At 52.3% G+C, this 9,754-nt stretch overlaps 1 protein-coding gene across 1 annotated transcript in view; it reads left to right on the top strand.

Moving 5' to 3' along the window:
• LOC142583133 (poly(rC)-binding protein 3-like) overlaps positions 1–9,754 on the top strand; it is a 248,227-nt gene that overhangs the window by 23,794 nt on the left and 214,679 nt on the right. The gene's annotated exons all lie outside the window — the stretch shown is intronic.

Below are 9,754 nucleotides of genomic sequence, written 5' to 3' on the forward strand. Positions count from 1 at the left end.
GATGAGCTTGCTTTTTTTCCTTCCGGGTAAAGCAACCTAATGGATATGTAGTTAATCATTTGTTTGTCTGCATTTATGGATTGAGAATATGGTACCGATCTCCCAGGTCGCTGGTTCACTTGAAGGCTTGATGCATTGCGAATAAAGGACCGCAAGACTACGCAGGGTTGTGTGTAAACGAAACGTGACCGCGAGGTATACGCAAGGCCGCGAAGTCGCAAAGTAAAAGGACGAATCAAATTACTCCACGCGTCTGTTCGTACTGGGCAGGGAGCTCGTGCGTCTGTATAACAGTTATCCGCGAAGAGTAGCCGGCGGAGAAAAGGGCGACGCGCGCGTCGTGCTACAGATCTGATTGTGGATGCAGGGCGCGTACGTGAGTCTCCGGACCTGCCTTTGCGAGTCCTCCCTCGGGCATGCCGGAGGTGCGCGCGGACCACCAAAGCCGGGGTCTGCCTTGTGCCCGGTTCGATTTGCGGACGCCCAGTGGCGCACACAATTGCGCGCAGATCGGACGGAGAGGGAGGGGAGGCGCAGGAGGAGCCCTTTGTTCCGTTGCGCGGATCCTATAGGACACATCGGGCATTCTTTAACCCGAGCGCGAGATGACAGCCCAGAGAGAGAGAGAGATAGAAAGAGGGAGGAAGGGCGGGTGGAGAATAGACAGCGTGCAAACACTGCAAGAAACGGAGCGCGCGGAGCGACACAGCTAAGCGCGCTCGGTCCACTCAAACCGTCGCCGGAGGGAGTGAGAGAGTCCGAGACAGCCGACACCCCCCGTGTTTGGAGGCAAAGGTGTTCGGGGAGTGGCCCCAAGACGTCTGAAGTGGCGGGTGCCGGCAGCAGCAACAGCAGCACAGGCGACGGCGCTTGCGTTCCTCGCGCCTGGCCGCACGCCGTGACTCGGCAAGTGGGCACCAGATTGACAAACGGATCACGCCCGCACGCGCGCTCACGTTGCGCCTCCCTCCTCAACTCTTCGCACTCGATGCGCCAACTGCCCTGCTTGCCCGCCCCAACTCTCTCTTTTCTTTCCTTTTTATTTTCTCCACGCCCGCTAACTCTATTGTTCTTTATCGGCCACGGGAGGCCCTCCCTTCTCGGCGCGTGCCTCGCACTCGGCCCATGGCGTCGTCAGGACAATCTTCCGCGCGAAGGAGATGGTTGCGCTACGCAGAGAAGGAAAGGAGTGCAACCAGCCGGAGGTCGTCCCCATCGCTTTCGTGTATGTGCGCTGCACGGCTCAAGTTGCGATCGGCGTCGCCGTCCCGTCTGTCCCTCGCTGAAGCTGAGCGAAACGTTGGTGGGGTGGGGCGAGTGAGCCCGCTAACGAGACGCATCCCTACCGGCGCTTTCGCTGGCCGGGCGCCCCTGCACTCCTTCGGATGAACCCTCTCTTGCCAGGGCGCGCACGTTCCGACCGACGGTCGAAAGAGAGCCCCCGGTCTTTTGTTAGGAGCCCCCTCCTCCTCCTTCTTACGACCCCTTTCTCGTCGACTCGCCGTGTACGTAGCTGCGTATACGTCGTTCGCCCTCCGAAAGGCGCCTTTTCGCCGGACGCCGTTTCCGTGTATCGTCTTCCGCCGCTGTCGTTTCCTTCCGATTGGACCCGATGGCGGCGGCCGGGGCGCGTCTCGCGGCGTGTCACGTCCGGCCCGAATGACTCCTAATGACATTAACGGCCGCGTAATGGGCGAGTGGTGGCGGCGTGCACTCGAATTTAGAGGCATCCGTGTGGCCACGGCGGCTGCCTGCGCTTCCCTTTGCGCTTGCCTCGCGGCCGGGCAGCGCGCTGTTGCTGGCCGGGGTCCTCCGCTTCTTGTCGCCTCCTGCTCCTCGTCGCGCCGTTTTCCTCCGCTAGGCCAGTTCTTTGTTTTGTTTTGCGGTGGCGGTGACGCGGTCAGGAGGCTCTTAATAATGCACCGCATCAAGTTCCTCGCTCCTTGGCGGGCACTTGTTGTGCCTCGCAGCGGCGGCTGTTCGCCTTGCCGGGCACGCAGCCGTCGGCAACTTTCGCCGTCTTTCCGTGCACGGCCGCCACCGTTGGCGTGCTGCGATGTGCCGGCGCTGCTTGATGAGCAGCCTCGTCCTCCCCTTTGCCGTAAAGCGCCTCGAAAACAAAGCTAACTGCTCTTTTACGTCCGCCGTTAACATTAGCTCTGCTCGGCGGCTGGGAAGCTGTCTGCAGCATGTTGTGCGCCGCCAGAGAATGGCTTGTTCCTATTATTAGGAATAGACGGGATGCTCAGTTACGCTGCGCGCCGCTTTAGGCGATGCCCCTTAATGCGCACTGAAGCTTTTAACGTGCGGTGAACAAAAATATATATATATATATAAAGACATTGTTTTCGCTATGGGTGGCAATCGAGCGCGCCATTACGGAGATGAGGTCACTCTTCTGCGCAGTGAAGCACATTAAGAGTGCATACTGTGTACAAACTAAAAGTGCACGTGACATGTAAGATGCGTTGCGCATTGCCGGACAATTGAAGTAAGGCTAATGCAAACCTACTGGCCGTTTATTTCGAACATACTCGGGGGTGGGGGGGGGGGGGGGGGCGCGTGAGGGTTCGTTCCTGTGGTCTGTTCACTAGAAACTAGCCGCGCCTTTAATCCACCTTCATAGGTCAAAACATCCTTGTCGGGTTCGCGCTCAAATGATCTCAATCACGTTTGATTTGATTATTACAGTTTAGTGCTTAAACCTCTCAAAACAACGACGATTCTAAACTCGTGGTTATATCTTAATCTCAAATTTGGGGCAATAAGAACTGGTCTCGTCAATTCTGATCGAACTATGCTCTGGCAACTGAAAACCCGCAAGCCTAATCGCCGGCGTGTGTTTACGACACCCGAATTTTCGCCTATACCGGTTCGTACCGATACCCTCGCGCGGAAGGGGGTGCAGGGTTGGAGGGACGGAGTGAAACAGTTTCTGCCGCCAAATGGAGTCGCCCACGCTGACGTCGGGTCATTAGGCGACGGCCCTCGTGGCTGCCTGATTGTCGTCTCGGTGAAGCGAATTCATCCGTTCCCTAACCTCTAATCGCCCTCGGCTCGATTTGCATCTCCGCTGGCGCGCGCATCTGGATCGTGCCACGACCGCAAAAAAGGCGCGTACATTTGCCGCGTAATCGAGGGCGTGGTGACCTATTCGACCGTACGAGGCATCCACGGTGCGACCTTCCTTCCCGCAGGTTATTCCTATCCGCGCAAGTAACATCGAATTACCTTTTTCTCTGTTTCTTTTCCCGCAGGGCGCTGTAGGTATCTTGCACTGCGTGGTTTCATGAAGCACCGTATCTTTTCGTGCATCCCTGGCCGACGCCTTCGCTTTTTTTTTCTGTTATTTTGCGCACCTAGACAGTTTTCGGGCAGCGAACGCAATCAGGGCTCACCTACGCGAGAGGGTAGCGGTTTTAAAGCGTGCGGTTCAAATTTCTATGCAGGGATTAATATAAGTTTAATCATACGTTCACAGCAGGACAGACGATAGCAGCCATCTATCGGCATGCTCCGCAGCACAGCGTCGGGGTTTGTGGCTTCGTCAACGGCGTGCGCTTTGCCGCGCTTCTCAAAGCCGTTTTGCGGCTGTCTCTCGTTGAAAAGGAAGACGAAGAAGAAAAAAAGAGAGAGAAAAAGTTCTTTTGAATGGCGTGTTGCCCACCTCCGTAACGTTTATCACTAATATTGGGCAAGAGGACGCGTGACTCCGCCGACCTCTTGCTCCACTGGCTTTGCACATTTTGCGAAAAGGCCCCCGATCGAAAAATAAGAATATCAATATATTGTAGAGAGAGAGGCTCACTCTCCGATGCAGTCATCGCCTTGCGCTAGTTTTGTAGAACCTGTCTTAAGCTATTTGTCACGCGATCAACAAAAAACTTTGCCCCTCTATTCCAACAATCACTCTATCCCTGATATTTTTTTTTTTTATCTGCCTGTGCTTACTCTCTACTTCTTCTATAACTTGTGAGTTTCATTCTAGAAGCCGGCGCAAAAACCGCGTGATCGACCCTGCAACGTCAATGGCAGTATTTCCTCGTCTTTTCCGTTTCCTTCATTTTCGTTTTTGTCGTTTAAGTAAACTTCCAGCCACAGTCTGGTATCTACTGCCCAGGCCCACGCGCTCCCCGTGTGCGACGATTGCGCACTCTTGCGCTGGGGGGTCGCGCGCGACGACAGCTGTGAAGAATGTTTTTCCGGGGAAATGGTAAACCGGGGCGATGCCGCTGGGGCAGTGGCCGGCCAGCGCCGTATAACCCCCACGCTCCTTGCACCCGCCGCGATGTTTTATTAAAGTAGCTCACCCGTGAAGATATTTTCCCTCCCCTTCTTCTCTGGGCGCCCTCGAGGTTGGGTTTTTTTTTTCTTTTTTGCTAGCGTTTTAGGGCGAGTGCACAGGTGCGCAATTTGTAGAGGAGGGTGGAGGGGAAGAAGACCCCGGGCGTGACGACGGCGTTGACTTCGCGACCGTTTGACCGCGTTCCCCGCTTGTCCCGCGTGGCTTCTCGTCCGGACCTCGTATCCGATATACGGTGCTACGGCGCGCGGGAGAGCCGGGTGCGCACCTGTGCTGACCTGTCGTCACCGTCGCCGATTTCGAAAGCAGGCGGTGGGTTCTGGTCGCGGCTCGCTCTTCCGAAATCGGGAGATGAAAAGTGCTTGTGCCGAAACATGTTATATAAAGAAGGCCAGGTTTGGTGGTCTTGATAGAAGCGCTAAGCGCCGACGCGAATTTTCTCTTGTCCATGTTGTTCCTCTCTGCGTAGCCCACAACTGTGACGCTGCTAGAAGGACGCTGAAGCGCTTTCGACACCGGCGGTCTCATTTTTCTTGTAAAAGCACTGCGAAAATCAAAGTGCGAGACGGAACAAATATGTATCAGTATTTTGTCGTGTTTTGGCGCTTCCGTGTGCAGCGAACGAGAGATCCTGCGGAACTTAGCGTCGTGCATTTCTGAGGCACATCGGTAGTTGCTGCGCTGCGGTCGTCGTGCCGTCGTCGTGCCGTCGTCGGCTTGGTTGCATAAAATGACGCAAAGAACACGGCAGATACTAAGGCGTTTAATGGTTTTTGTGCCTTGGGCGTATTCCTAAACTGCGTCCATGATACATAGGTCTTACCGAATTCCGCCGCAATCGTCGTTGTCATCATCATCATCATCAGTCCTCAGAAGTTCGTAGCGAATCCCCTAGAGGGCACAGCATGGTCCGCATGATTACAGCAACTGTATATGCATGTGCTGTAAATCTATCCGCACGGTGTATGGATTCCTTGGCTTCTACTGGTGTCATTATTCTACCCTATCTTCCAAGCGCTTTTGTATTCGATCTTTGCTTTATTTTTCTTTGTTTCGTATTCTTCTGCTTTTTTTTCTCTTTCTTTCTACACTCCGGCTGCTGCTTAGTGCCATCGCGCGCAGTCGTAGGGTTTAATGCGATAAATTCGACTTCCCTGGACGCCTTCATGCCGATATAGGTTATTATAATATTAGGCCGGAGCTTATCGCATCCGCTTAGCCGCCGCCGTGGTGAAACCGCTATCCGCTAAAAAATTTCGCGCGCCGCGCCGAACTTACCGCTCCAGCGGAGCGTTCGTAACTCACCTGAAAGCCGGATTTGCATACTATGCGGTGAGGGCGAACGCTTCCACTGTTCGGAAATCACAGTTTGTGGGGGTCAGTACTTTCTGGCTCATCTTAAGCTCGTTTTCTTTTTCTTCGCTTCAGCTATTTTACTTTCTCGCTTTACGTCGCAATAAATATGTTCGTATTTCACGTTATTTGCTTTATGGCCAGAAGAGTGAATTCCACACTGAAATGTGTTCTTTTCTTTCTTTCCTTGGAATAAACTCACTTTTATTCGTGTGGTCTTTCTTCTTATTGCCTTTTTTTTTTTTACTAGCGCAGCGTCAAGTTCGATCAACAAGACGGCTGCAAATTATTGTCCACTCGTGTTTATTTATTGAGAGCGACCCGTGTATGAGGAGATTACGAGCTTTTAATAATAGTGCGTTTTGGTTGTTCTCTTATATAGCCCTCAAAAGTTGAAAATCGTAATATTTGTTGGCCTACTTCACTAAACATGCCCGCATACCGGAATGTGTACGGGCGACAGTGATCTCGTTCTTTACGGCGTCGCGTCAAGTCCAGCGAATTTCACTCGCGATGTCGCGCCAAGTTTTATTAAACGCCGTTAAAAGCGCGGACTTTTTTTTTTTTTCATTTCCTTAGCGCGTTTTTTTTTTTTTTTTTTTTTCAGTGACGCGTGACGCGTGCGCCGCGCTATGCGGACGAAGATTGAACGGCGCTGAGTGGGGCGCGGTTTCTCGGGCGCACGAGTGGGCGCTCACTGGCATTCTCGTTGTTCTTTTGCCCTTCGTGCTTGCTTAGAAATCCTTTCCTATATAAACACACATAGCCTCTCGGCTGAAAACCGGGGTTGATGGTTTTTTGCTGGGTGCGGGATCGCCGCTATTCCACGTTGTCCCTCTTCTCCTAGATATCCGCGGTGTAGAGCGTTCCTTGCCCCCTTTTTTCTTAATTTTGATTTTTTTATTATTATAATCATTCTTTAACGGCAATGCGTGCGGCCGGTGCTGGATCCGTTGTGAAACGGCGGTGACGTGTATTTCGGCATGGATTCCACTTAACGCTAGAGTGGCATCGACGCCAAAAAAGATTGCATGCCTTGGTAATCGAAAATTCGCTTTGTTTTTTTAGCTCGAAAAATGGTTCGAATGGTTATCGGGCGGTTTGCAGCTCAAAGCAGTCCTGGAGCCAATACTCCGCCGCGTTATAGGACTAAAACGAGGGCCTGCAGCCTGCAATTGAACTGCTGCATCGAAGTACGTCGAACTGGTGGATTCGAAGTGAGCGCGCGCGATCTCGTTACGTAGGAGCTGATTCTCGGGTCAGTCACCGCGCGTGCGCGTTGTCAACGACGCTGGAGCGCTCGTGAACATCGTCAGAAGCGTCGCCCGAGCGACGCGTCTACGCGCTCGCGGTTCGTGCACAAAACGCGCCACGCGGGTCATCCTAACACCTCAATCGAATCGCTGTACAGAGGGCGATGATGCATTTGCATATTGTCGCTCCGTCTGCTCTCTTCATCTCACTCTTCGGAAAACGAAGTCGTCGTATTTCGCTGTAGCGAGTTAACTTTCGCGAATCTTTTTCGTATGCAGAGTGCCGCCTCTTCCAAACTGAACACGTTGCTCCGATGGAACGCGGTCGGCCAACCGCTCGCGATGCCTCGAAATTTCCTGGGATGCGCGCGCCGGCGTTCCGTGGTAACGTGCGTTACGTGTGGTCTCTCTAGAGAGCCGGTGCAACTAACTTCTAACGATCTAACAGGGGCAGCTATTTTCGGTATATATAGTCTCTCTCTCTCTCTCTCTCTCTCTCTCTCTCTCTCTCTCTCTCTCTCTCTCTCTCTCTCTCTCTCTCTCTCTGTGGCCACTGTCGCGCCGCTGAATGATTGAATGTAAAGCTCGGGGACGCGGCCGGTGCTCGCGGTAACAGACTCGTCCTCCAAAGGGGCCGCGTTTGTAATGAGTTTCGCGCTAATCTGCCCGCACGAGACCTCGCCCGCCATTTCAGTCGGGGGCTTGAAACTTTCACGACTGCCCTGCTGGCCGCATTGATATGCAATGGCTCTGGAAGGTGAACCCCTCTGAATTTGAGGGCTTAGCCTGTCCCTATCGCCCCCACCCGTTTTCTTTTTTTCCTCGCTTCGCCCTCTTCTTTCTCTTATCTACAACAGAGCCAAGATTTAGAAAATTGTCCGAGTAGTCTTTTCGTTTAGTTATTTATTTACTCTTGGTAACAAAGGAGAGCGCATCATTGAACTTTTATTTTACGCATAGAAGATGTTTATTGGCGGCGGCTGAGCCGTTTCCTTTTTTGTGTGCATGAACTTCAAGGAGGAGTGGGCGCTTTCGTTGTTCCGTGCACGAACAAAGGAAATACAGAAGACAGACACACACACACAGTTCCGTAATCAAGTGAAAGTACCCTAAAGAGCCCAAAAACACGCATATGAATTTAGAGATTTTCAGACAAGATGACTGCTTTATCTACACATAGCAACATAACAGAACACATTATTTCTTTTTAATTAACAGTCCAGGCTACCTGGCTCGCGACGCGACTGGTGGATATGTTCTGCTATTACCGGTGCTTCGTAGTCGGGGCTAGTGGTGATTATGTCCGTTCTTACGTACGTCACTCTGTTCTTGCGTCTACCTATATACGTATATGTTATCTGGCGTGTGAAAGGAAGTTGTGTGCGCAACCTCGGAAGGGAGTCGGTCAGACTTTTCCGCAACACAGATATGCGATCTGGCCTGGAGGAAGTGGCCACCTCGTTCACGCAGAAAACACACCGCTGTCCTTAGACAGTTTTAGTCGGGCGTCCGCAGCAGCTCCTGCGTACGTTCCTAGGAAGCCCGCGGAGGCGACAGCGCGCATGCGCAGTACGCAAGAGCACGCATGGTCTCTTGCGTCTGGCCGCAGCTCTTCAGAAGCTGCGGGCTTTGCGGGATGCTCTCGCGTGTCCACGGGAGCGCATTTTTCGATAACGCTCTCGCCGAAGATATCGCTTTGGCTTGTGATTTGTCTTCGTGGTGGCTGGTATGGCTAGCCATTTTCAGGAGCTGGCATATGGCGACGCTCAGTAGCACACTATACCGGCTGCTGCGCGTGCAAGACAGCGATCTCCTTCTCAACTTTTGCGTCCGGCCAGCTATTTCCGTTTTGTGTGCGCGCGCGACCCGCTACGTATGCACGTCCTCGCGCGCTGTCTACGTGGGTGGCTGCGGACGGCCCTGGCTTATAGCGTTCTCGACGGCTTCGACGAACGCTCGCGCCGCTTTCTGCTGAAGTGTCCCAGTCTTAACCAATGAGCTTACGTCTAGCATTCCTATGGGTTCTTCTGACGCATAGATTCTTTCGCGCTTTTATTTTTTTTCGTTTAAATTACCTTTTTACTTTATCTTCAACGCGCGTTGTCAAGTACAGTACGCACTACAGCGCTTCTTACTCGCGGGACTAAACCCCGTATTCGGAAATGCATCTTAATTTGAAGTCCATGCTTGACTTGATTTAAACGACGCCTGTCGTCAGCGCACCAAAACAAACGCAATGACCGTCTTCGGCGCGTTCGCACGAGGCGTCATTTATATCAAGTCAAGCCCGAGCTTCAAATTAAGTTGCATTTCTGAATACGGAGGTAAGTTATGGCACAGCGCCCTCAAGTTGTTTTGTCGCATAACCCAGCGCTAGCGGCGCATGCTTTAAGTCGGTGCTTGCGAGGACGAACGGGAGGTGAAAAGCAAGAATATGAGCTCCACTCTCGTTTTTGTTTCTCTAGCGTAACGTCGTCTCGTTCATACGCTGTGCACGTTCGCGCTCATAAGCGGTTGCTCGAAACATTGCACGAGTATACGTTGGTACTTCCAAAATCGTTTAATTGTCCGCCCTGAGCGAGTCTATTGTTTCAGTGCCTGTTACTTTTGTCGATGATGAATCACTAAAAACGTGGGGCTGAACTCGTAAATGCGATTTGCCATTTGCCTGCCGTCTTCGCTAAAACGCCCAGCATCAGGATTGGCTAGAATTTGCTCTTACGAAGATTCTGGGCTATAAGAGCTTTTTTTTCTGTGTGTTGATACGAGGCTTCTTTTTCTTTTCCTCTTCTTTCTTTTTTCTTTTTTCACAGCTGCGACTTCTTTAACTCTCCTACCAGAAAAT

Source organism: Dermacentor variabilis, chromosome 5, assembly GCF_050947875.1.
Source record: "Dermacentor variabilis isolate Ectoservices chromosome 5, ASM5094787v1, whole genome shotgun sequence".
Classification (NCBI taxonomy): Eukaryota; Metazoa; Arthropoda; class Arachnida; order Ixodida; family Ixodidae; genus Dermacentor; species Dermacentor variabilis.